Source organism: Muntiacus reevesi, chromosome 19 (genome assembly GCF_963930625.1).
Source record: "Muntiacus reevesi chromosome 19, mMunRee1.1, whole genome shotgun sequence".
Taxonomy (NCBI): Eukaryota; Metazoa; Chordata; class Mammalia; order Artiodactyla; family Cervidae; genus Muntiacus; species Muntiacus reevesi.
The window spans coordinates 27,856,239-27,867,824 of record NC_089267.1 but is presented as its reverse complement, the minus strand read 5'-3'; positions in this window follow the sequence as shown (position 1 = coordinate 27,867,824).

Sequence of the window (11,586 nt, the reverse complement as noted above, 5' to 3'; positions counted from 1 at the left end):
TAACATTAAAAAAAAAAAAAAAACCAAAAAGCTAATGTTTCTTAGGGTTGAGCATTCTCAAGGGAATACATTTAATTTTAAGGAGTTTAATTTGAACTATGGCTATTGTGAATACATAATTTTGCCTTCTCAAAATTGTTGACCCCTAAAGTGAGGATCAGGAGCTGGCTAATCTCATATATCTATTCTTTTACTATCAAGTACCATTCATGTAATAACACAAATCCCCAGGCTTTGACCCAAAAATAAGAGCTTGAGATGCAAATCTATGTTATGAATGAAGGATTCTGTCAGTTTATGCATGATAGAGAACATTTACCTGTCCCCTGAACGTGAACTCCATCATCCAAATAAAAGCAGCAGGCAGTGGTTTCCCCTAGGCAGCTTTGTAGGAGGCAGTCATATTTATGTATAGAAATTGGAAGACTAATTATAACTCACATTTATTGAGTTCTTTCCATGTGCCAACCCCTGTTTGAAGAGCTTCACATAACTTCACTCAAGTAATCCACTTCACAGCCTATGAAGTAGTTACTAATTATCCTCCCCTTATTAAATATGAGAGAGATACAGAAAAGATTTTAATCATATTTCCCAGGGTCACAAAGCCAATAAGTTGTAGAGCTAACATTTTGAACCTAGGGAGTTTGGCTCCAAAGCTTTTTATCTTGATCATGTGATACACATAAACCAAGGAGAGATATTTTTATAAAATTTTAAGTCATGTATTCTAATATTTTAAATTTGATATTTAAAATTTTAATATTAAAATTTAAAAAATGATATCTAATATTTAAAATATTTAAAATTTAAATATTTTAAATTTGATAATAAAAATGTGAAGAAAAAATATGTGTTAGATATATACTGATCACTGGTACAAATAAATAATTTTGCTAGCTACTATAAATGATTCAATTATGCATAAAAAATTCCTCTAGGAAATTGCAATTTAGCAGCAGAGGGAAATATACAAACAATATAATGTAATATGTGATGGCACCATATGACTATGTGAACACAATGTGCTTGTGAAGCTCAGAAAAGAGAGCGATGATATTACTTTTGTTCTAGGGTGGATAGCATCCAAACTAAATCTCAAGTGTCAGTTGGGGATTTATTTTTTAAAGTTTTGAATGTCATGTGAAATACTTTTAGGTTGCAGAGAACCTCTGAAGATTTTTGTGTTGGCAGATGAAATGTTCAAGAAAGTTAAATAATGCAAGAAAAATCTCTTTGAAAATGGTAAAATTTAATTTGGATATAAAGACTATTATTTTATCATGTATAATAGACATCCCCATTATGGATCACTGACTTGTCACAGTGAAGGAACTTGTGTAATTCAATGAAGCTATCAGCCATGATGTGCAGGGCCACCCAAGACAGCCAGGTCATAGTGAAGAGTTCTGACAAAATGTGGCCCATTGGATGAGGGAATGAAAAATCACTCCAGTATTTTTGCCATGAGAACCTCATGGACAGTATGAAAAGGCACAAAGATATGACACTGGAAGATGAGCCTTACAGGTCAGAAGGTGTCCAGTATGCTCCCAGGGAAGAGTGGAGGGCAATTACTAATAGCTCCAGAATGAACCATCTGGGTGAAAGTGGAAACAATGCCCAGTAGTGGATGTGTCTGGTGGTGAAAGTAAAGTCTGATGCAATAAAGAAAAATATTGCATAGGTACCTGTAATGTTAGGTCTATGAATCAAGGTAAACTGGATTGGTCAAACAGGAGATGGCAAGAATGAACACTGATATTTTAAGAATCAGTGCACTAAATGACAGGAATAGGCAAATTTAATTCAGATGACCATTAATCTACTCCTGTGGGCAAGAATCCCTTAGAAGTGGAGTAGCCCTCAAAGTCAACAAAAGAGACTGAAATGCAGTACTTGGGTGCAATCTCAAAAGCAACAGAATGATCTCTGTTCATTTCCAAAGCAAACCATTCAATGTCACAGTAATCCAAGTCTATGCCCCAACCGCTAATGCCAAAGCTGAAGTTGACCAGTTCTATGAAGAACTACAAGACCTTCTAGAATTAACACCAAAAAAAGATCTTCTTTTCATCATAGGGGATTGGAATACAAAAGAAGGAAGTCAAGAGATACCTTGAGTAACAGGCAAGTTTGGCCTTGGAGTACAAAATGAAGCGGGCAAAGGCTAACAGAGCTTTGCCAAGAGAACACACTGGTCACAGCAAACACCCTTTTCCAACAACTCAAGAAACAATTCTACACATAGACATCACCAGATGGCCAATATTGAAATCAGGTTGATTATATTCTTTGAAGACAAAGATGGAGAAGCTCTACACAGTCAGCAAAACAAGACTGGGAGCTGACAGTGGCTCAGGTCATGAGATCCTTATTGCAAAATTCAGATTTAAATTGAAGAAAGCAGGGCTAAACCACTAGGCAATTCAGCTATGACCTAAACCAAATCCCTTATGATTATACAGTGGAGATGACAAATATATTCAAGGGATTAAATCTGGTAGAAAGAGTGCCTGAAGAATGATGGTTTATAACATTGTGCAGGAGGCAGTGATCCAAACCATCCCAAAGAGAAAGAAATGCAAGAAGCAAAGTGGTTGCCTTAGGAGGCATTATAAATAGCTAAGGAAAAAAGAGAAGCAAAAGGCAAGGGAGAAAACAAAAGGTATACCCAACTGAATGCAGAGTTCCAGAGAATAGAAAGGAGGGATAAAGAGGCCTCCTTAAGTGAATAATGCAAAGAAGCAGAGGAAAACCGTTGAATGGGAAAGAATAGAGATCTCTTCAAGAAGACTGGAGATATCAAGAGAACATTTCATGCAAGGATAGGCATGATAAAAGACAGAAATGGTGAGGACTTAACAGAAGCAGAAGTGGCATGAATGCACAGAAGAACTATACACAAAAGGTCTTAATGATAACCACCATGGAGTGGTCACTCACCTAGAGTTATACATCCTGGAGTGGGCAGTCAAGTGGACCTTAGGAAGCATTACTGCAAACAAAGCTAGTGGAGGTGATTGAGCTATTTCCAAGCCTAAAAGATGATGCTATTATAATGTTACACTCAATATGCTAGCAAATATGGAAAAGTCAGCAGTGGCCACAGAACTGGTCAGCTTTATTCCAACCTCAAAGAAGAACAATGCTAAGGAATGTTCAAACTACCTTACAATTGTGCTTATTTCACATGCTAGTAAGGTTATGCTCAAAATCTTTCAAGCTAGGCTTCAGCAATATGTGAACCAAGAACTTCCAGATGTACAAGCTGAGTTTAGAAAAGGCAGAGGAACCAGAGATCAAATTGCCAACATCCGCTGGATCATCGAAAAAGCAAGAGAGTTCCAGAAAAACATCTATTTCTGCTTTATTGACTATGCCAAAGCCTTTGACTGTGTGGATCACAATAAACTATGGAAAATTCTGAAACAGATGGGAATTCCAGACCATCTTACCTGCCTCCTGAGAAACTTCTAAGCAACAGTTAGAATCAGTAATGGAACAACAGAATGGTTCCAAATTGGGAGGAGTATGACAAAATTTATACTGTCACCTTGCTTATTTAACTTCTATGTAGAGTGTGTGTGTGTGAGACTGTCAAAACTAACGCCATGACAGGTGCCCTGAGTTAGGAGTGGGCCTAAGGGTGGGGTGATTCTCCTCCTCCTCCAACAGGCCACCAGAGGCTAGCCAATAAGCACGAGCCCAGTAAGCCTCAGGAAGAGTCCCCTGGAAAGTCCCGCGCGCGCGAAAGTTTTAAAGTGTGTTTGACCAATGAAATTGCTTCGCAAACATGTAACCAATGTGCTTGTGCTAACTACCCACTGCTTATGTTTGAAATCCAGCACCCTATAAATGTGTGTAGAAACTGGGGCTCAGGGCTCTCTGACTTTGCACCACTGCGTTGGTTGCAGCAGGGGCCCTGACTCGAGTCAGCAATAAATTTCCCTTCCTTTGCATGTTTCATTGTCATGGAGGTCTTCTCTTTTCCCGCTAGGGGATTCGGACATCGGGCATAACAGTGTGTGTGCTAGGTTGCTTCAGTCGTGTCTGACTCTTCGCAACCCCATGGACTGCAACCTACCAGGCTCCTCTGTCCAGGAGATTCTCCGGGCAGAATACTGGAGTGGTTGCATGCCCATGTCCAAGGAATATTCACAACTCAGGGAATAAGTGTGCGGCTCTTGCATTGCAGGCTAATTCTTTACTGCTGAGCCACTGGGAAAGCCCTTTATGCAGGGTACATTATGTGAAATGGTGGGCTGTATGGAATTAAGATTGCCAGGAGAAATATCAATAACTTCAGATATGCAAATGATACCACTCTAATGGCAGAAGCTGAAGAGGAACTAAAGAGCTTCTTGATGAGGGTGAAAGATGAGAGTGAAAAAGCTGGCTTAAAACTCAATATTAAAAAAGCTAAGATCCTGGTGTCTGGTCTCATCATTTCATGGCAAGTAGAAGGGGAAAAGGTGGAAGCAGTGACAAATTTTCGTTTCTTGGCCTCCAAAATCAGTGTGGATGGTGACTGCAGCCATGAAATTAAAAGATGTTTGTTCCTTGGAAGAAAAGTTATGACTAACCTAGATAACATATTTAAAAGTAGACTTCATTTTGTTGACAAAGGTCCATATAGTCAGATCTATAGTTTTTCCAGTAGTCATGTACAAATGTGAGAATTGGACAATAAGAAGGCTGAGTGCCAATGAATTGATACCTTCTAATTCTGTTGCTGGAGGACTCTTGACACTGCCTTGGACATTAAGGAGATCAAGTCAGTCAGTGCTTAAGGAAATCAACCCTGAATATTCACTGGTAGGACTGATGCTGAAGCGCCAATACTTTAACCCCCTGATGCAAATAGCCGATTCACTGGAAAAGAACCTGATGCTGGGAATAATTGAAGACCAAAACAGAAGATGGCAGAGGATGAGATGGTTAGATAGCACCACCAACTCAAAAGACATATGAATTTGAGCAAACTCCAGGAGACAGAGAAAGACAGGGGAGGCTGCAGCCTGGCGTGCTGCAGTCTGTGGGGTTACAAAGAGTCAGGCACGACTTTACAACTGAACAACAACGTTAGACACAATGTTACATGTCATATTATATTTATATTGTATCAGGTATATAATGTAATGATTTGTATGTCATAAAGTATAAGAATTCAATGATTTATGGGGGAAATTCAGGTGAAAAATTTTAGCAATAGATAACGTTTATTGAATGCTTAGTATTATTTGCAATATCTTATATGTTGCAAGTTAGATTTATTACCCTCAATGGTAATGGAGGAAAATACAGCTTGGGAAGGTTGAAAAATTGCCCCTGGTTGTCAAGGCTTGTAGTAGAGGGCCAAATTTGAACCCAGATCTGTCTGATTATAGAGCATATGCTGCTTCCACTTCACTGTATTATCATTTGTACATTCAATCTATTTACGGAGAAGAAAAATATACAATATATTAGGATCTGAACAAGGTGCTGAGCTAAAACACAAAAAGACAAAAATAATCCTGTTTTCATATGACCAAAAAAATCCATGTATTTTCATTGCATGCCTAAAATGTACATGGCATTATGAGAAATGAAAAATATACATGAAATCTCTGCCCTCCAGTTGCTCCATTTATAAGTATATATACAACTACACAAGATTCCCTGGTAGCTCAGCTGGTAAGGAATTCACCTCAAAACAAGGGACCCCAGTTTGATCCCTGGGTTGGGAAGTTCCCCTGGAGAAAGGATAAGCTTTCCACTCCAGTATTCTTGGGCTTCCCTGCTGGCTCAGACAGTAAAGAATACACCTACAATGTGGGAGACCTGGGTTTGATACCTGGGTTGGGAAGATCCCCCTGGAGGAAGGCATGGCAACCCACTCTAGTATTCTTGCCTGAAGAACCGCCATGGACAGAGGAGCCTGGTGGGCTACAGTTCATAGGGTCACAAAGATTTGAACACGCCTGAGCAACTAAGGGCACAGAACAGCACATACAACTGTACATACAAACTGCATACATGTAATAAGTCAAATTTCAGTGCTAAGTAGATATTTTAATCAATAGGCACAAAACAGAAGTGTAGAAATCACAGTGGAATGGAAAGGCTGAGAAGCCTTTGTGGCAGACATAGAGTGCTGCCAGGCAGTGAAGGATGGGGAGGACCCAGAATGATGGGGTGAGGAAGGCATTTCAAGCAGAATTGAAAATAAGAAGCAATGGCAGAAGTGCTGAAAAGTTTACTCTTGTACAAAAGAAGGTTTTTAAAATGTCCTCAGCTATACTGTTTCTTTTTATTTTAAAAAAATTTTTTTCCCATTTATTTTTATTAGTTGGAGGCTAATTACTTTACAATATTGTAGTGGTTTTTGCCATACATTGACATGAATCAGCCATGGATTTACATGTGTTCCCCATCCCGATACCCCCTCCCACCTCACTCTCCACCCGATCCCTCTGGGTCTTCCCAGTGCACCAGCCCCAAGCACTTGTTTCAGAGAAATGCAAATCAAAACCACAATGAGGTACCATTACATGCCAGTCAGAATGGCTGCTATCCAAAAGTCTACAAGCAATAAATGCTGGAGAGGGTGTGGAGAAAAGGGAACCCTCTTACACTGTTGGTGGGAATGCAAACTAGTATAGCCGCTATGGAGAACAGTGTGGAGATTTCTTAAAAAACTGGAAATAAAACTGCCATATGACCCAGCAATCCCACTCCTGTGCATACACACCGAGGAAACCAGATCTGAAAGAGATACATGTACCCCAATGTTCATCGCAGCACTGTTTATAATAGCCAGGACATGGAAACAACCTAGATGCCCATCAGCAGACGAATGGATAAGGAAGCTGTGGTACATATAACCATGGAATATTACTCAGCCATTAAAAAGAATTCATTTGAATTAGTTCTAATGAGATGGATGAAACTGGAGCCCATTATACAGAGTGAAGTAAGCCAGAAAGATAAGGACCAATACAGTATACTAACACATATATATGGAATTTAGAAAGATGGTAACAATAACCCTATATGCAAAACAGACAAAGAGACACAGATGTACAGAATAGACTTTTGGACTCTGCGGGAGAAGGCGAGGGTGGGATGTTGTGAGAGAACAGCATCGAATCATGTATATTATCAAGGGTGAAACAGAGCACCAGCCCAGGTTGGATGTATACTCAGTTTCATTGTGGCCTTGTGGGAGGTTTACATGGGAGAAAAGCAGGGCGCTGGACTAGAACAGTAAGGTGGGGTCACATTGCAAACAGCCCTGAATGCTACCACAGGAGTTTAGATTTTTCAGGAGAACTTTGAAGGATAAGTTGAGGACTTGACATCTACAATAATAGTCACTAAGGAACTTAGAATACATTTTTCATGATGCAAAGTGTATTGTATAAACCCTGACTTTCCTTTACTACTTTGACTAGTTGTTAATATTACCCAAGGATCTTTCAAATAAATCCCTGCCATACCTACGTCTTCCAAGTCACGTCTCACAATCTCTTCACTTTCAACAAGCTATTCACAACTTGCACACACATCTGGTCTAGTGGTACCTCTGGATGTGTTTCGTTAAGGTCACTGCTCTGCCTGGAAGGCCTTCATTCCTCAGCTGCATGACCCTGGTTCTGCTTCCTCTGAGACCTTGCTAAAGGCTCTGGTTCTCCTAGATACCTTCCCAGACTAACTTCCTTCCTTTGAGATTAGCTCTCGGCTTTGTGTTCCTTGGCACTTGCGGAATATCTGTAGGTATGTTATTTTGGCTTTACTTATGGTGTCTACTTGTTGTCTGTGTATTACCTTTGTCTTCCTTGGGGGGTCCATGAATTTGTCTTTATTTTTTAGTATTCTTGAATGCAATTAGCATACTGCTTTGAAAAAAGAAGAATACAAATAAACACCCTTGAACTCAGTTTTGTTTCTCTGGACTAGGGTTATCTTTGGTTTGAAGGTCACAATAATAACTAACAGTAGTGAATCAGATTGAACCATCATTTATAATATTTTGGATCTGATCATAAAATAAGATTTAAAAAATTTCTACATCTAAAATTTCATTGTGGTTTGGCAAAATCTTTTTTTTTTCATCGTGAACCCTATCTTAATTGGAAAATTTAATGGAAACTTCACTGAGTCTTATTTGGAGACATTTATAGCTTCTTACAATCTATTTTCTATCTTCCAGTTCAAGTCAAACAAAAATGCATGCATTTTTTCTTTTATATTTGTAGCCTCTTTGGAAAAAAGATGCTTGTCAATCATAGGTTTTAAGGATCACTTTCCCTGATAGCTCATTTAATTTAGGAAAGCATGCTGCAGAACGTAGAAGCCCACTGTCCCCAGACCTCCCCTTTCAAATGCAACTTTCACCCTAATAAAACTCCAATCATCCTACAGATCACTTTTAAAATAGCACTCTATTTGATCTCTGTTTTCAGTGTCTCTACTGCCCCAAATAGCCTCCATTTTCCTTCCTCATCTCTTTCCTTTTATCACATTTATTTAATAGTCTCATAGAAGGGTTTCAAATTTTTAAAAGTATAAAGACGAAATCTCCATTTAGTATTGGCTTCATTAGGTCATTACTTGAAATATGTTAATACTGGCTTATTTATACATGAATACATAGTTACTTATTAACTTGATGGAGTACTTTTATTCTTAGTATGCTTGCAATTGTTTTCTATTTTGCTTTTATACATCATAAAATTTTAGAATCAGAAAGGGCCTATTATGTACCTCATTTTAAAGAATTAAGAGAAACTAAGAGACTCATCTAAAGAGATGCAAACAGCTTTGGCATTGAAATTGGCCCTTTCTTTACTAAAACATGCAAAGACACACACATTTAAACATATGTTGATTACATTTCTGCTATATTTCAGGTCAGTATGGACTCGGGGCTCATGAGATGTCTATGACATGCCTGGTCCTTTGAGTTTACATGTGTTAGGGAAGACAAATAGATGAAGCAATCAATTACAATACACCTTGTTATATGAAATACAAATGCAAAATGAGTGGAATTTCAGAAGGGATTTAGAGGAAGTACTTAGAGAATCAATTACTTTAAAGTGAATTTTAAAGTTCACCCAACATTCTTACAAATTGAGTGTAAGAAAGCAAAAGCATTGGAAGCAGAGCATATGTGAGTAAAAAATATGGAGGTATTAGTACCTGTTCAAACAATGGTGACTGATTTCATCCAGTTACACGCTGATGCATGAAGGGGAGGAGAGTGACTTGAACTTTAGTGAGACATCAATAAATTTGATGTCATAGTCTCTTTATTTTTATATGTAATATATAGATATATATGAGCAAACTATATATATATATATACACACACAAAAATAATTTGTTAATTATTAGTTTTGTGTAAGAGTTGTTCTAAATGACTTATGAATGTTGATATTCATTCTACATAATATTTCTTATAAGGTAGATACTATTATTATTCCTAGTTTGTAACTATGGAATCTGAGGCCCAGAACTGTTTAAGAAGCTTAACCAAAATCACAAAGTCTGTAAGTGGCATAGCTTGACCTTATTCAAATGATCTGACTATAGAGTCCTTGTTGCATTTTTTTTTTAAGAATGCAAGAAACAATCATTTGCTATTGTTTCTAATTTTCAAGAAAAACACAGTTTAGCCTTTAACACTTTAGTTGCTTGAAAACTCTGTATGAAAGAAAAAATAATGTAGTGGTTAGACAAAACTTTGAACAGGAATGTGTTGGGTGAATATTCAGTAAATAGGTAAAATGAGTGTGGCTTATTCATTGAATCTTTGACTCAATATTCATAGACTCAGACAAATGAATATTTATCTGTATGTATAAATTTTGTTTTCTTTATATAAGAAAAATTAGAAAAAATCAGAAAAAAATATGGAGGCATTAATACCTGTTCAAACAATGGTAATTGATTTAATCTAGTTACACGTTGATGCATGAAGGGGAGGAAAGTGACTTGAACTTTAGTGAGACATCAATAAATTTGATGTAAAGGCATTATTTCAGTTCAGTTCAGTTGCTCAGTCCTGTCTGACTCTGCGACCCCATGGACTGCAGCACGCCAGGCCTCCCTATTGAACACCAGCTCCTAGAATTTACTCAAACTCATGTCCATTGAGTCAGTAATGCCATCCAAGGCATTATTTAGTGGTTGAAAATTTAAAGTTTACCATGTGCATAAACACATTAGAAAGATATAAAATTAGTAACATTTTGATTCTTAAAAATAACCAATCTATAAGTAATTACACAATTAATTTTTCTTCCAGAAAGTAACCCACATAGTCTTTGAGTAGTCAATAGTAGGAGGAAAGTTAAAGGTGTGTAGCTTCAGTGAGTTTTCCTAAGAAATGTTGTGTTAGTCACTTAGTTGTGTCCAACTCTTTGTGACGCCATGGACTGTAGCCTGCCAGGCTCCTCTGTCCACTCCTCTGGAGTGGGTTGCCATTTCCTTCTCCAGGGGATCTTCCCAACCCAGAGATCGAACCCAGGTCTCCTGTCTTGCAGGCAGTTTCTTTACCATCTGAGCTATAGGGAAGTCCTGTATTAAGAAATGGAAGGAGCCATAATGATTATCATTCTCTTTCCCTTTAGCTATCATGGCCATTCTTGTGCTAACCATTTATTATTTAGAGTTCCTATCCAGTCTCATTTTATCCAGATTGCTTTATTTGACTGTTGTAAACAGTCTTCCTGGTTGAAAGCCTCCTTCTCATTAGACCCAAAAGGAGCATCCAAAGATGTACATGGAATAACACTAAAAGAGTGTTGAACATATTAGTAGCCTAGTGCCCATGACTCACAGTCATGAATGGTTCATGTTAAAGAACAACTGCTATAACCCCATGTTGATTAGTTTTCGTAAGTTTATCTGATAAAATGGCCCAGGAAGGATGAAAGTTACAGGCAAGGATTTTAAGGGGGATATATTTTAGTGAGCATTGGGAAATGCTTAAATGTATTGCTATGTATTCTAGTGAAGGAGGGCTATAAAACTACATCTGATCAGTTATTTGTATAAAATGTCACCTCCTCTATATCTGCATCTCCTCCCAAAATAATACACACATATCTTCTTACTATATTCTGTCTATTGCTTTGCAAAGGGCTGGGGCTGATAAATATAAGTTCTTCTCGATTTATATGGAAAAAGAGCTCTTAGTTTTCTCTTGATGTGGGATAAAACTCTAGCCACCTGGCTTCTAGCCGTCCCTTCAACAGCAATCAGCTAGATGGTATATTGATGAAGATTCCCACCTTCCCTGGTTTCGTCTGCACACAAGTATAAAACTGTATCTTCTTCCTAGGACTGTTGTAATCATTAAATGACATAGCCGATGTATATTCTAGGAAAGTCTTGCTTTCTTCTGAGGTGCTTTGTTTTCTTGATTCTACTAACTGATAAGGAGTACAGTGTAAGTGAGAAACAGCAGGGAAAATTAAAGTTGTGTGTATGTGTGCACGGGATGCTTCTTGTTCACATTTAAAAGATAATATATTAGTAAAAGACTTAGCTTCACACACTGGTTTTTTTATTTTTCCCCTCTGGGGTCACAGG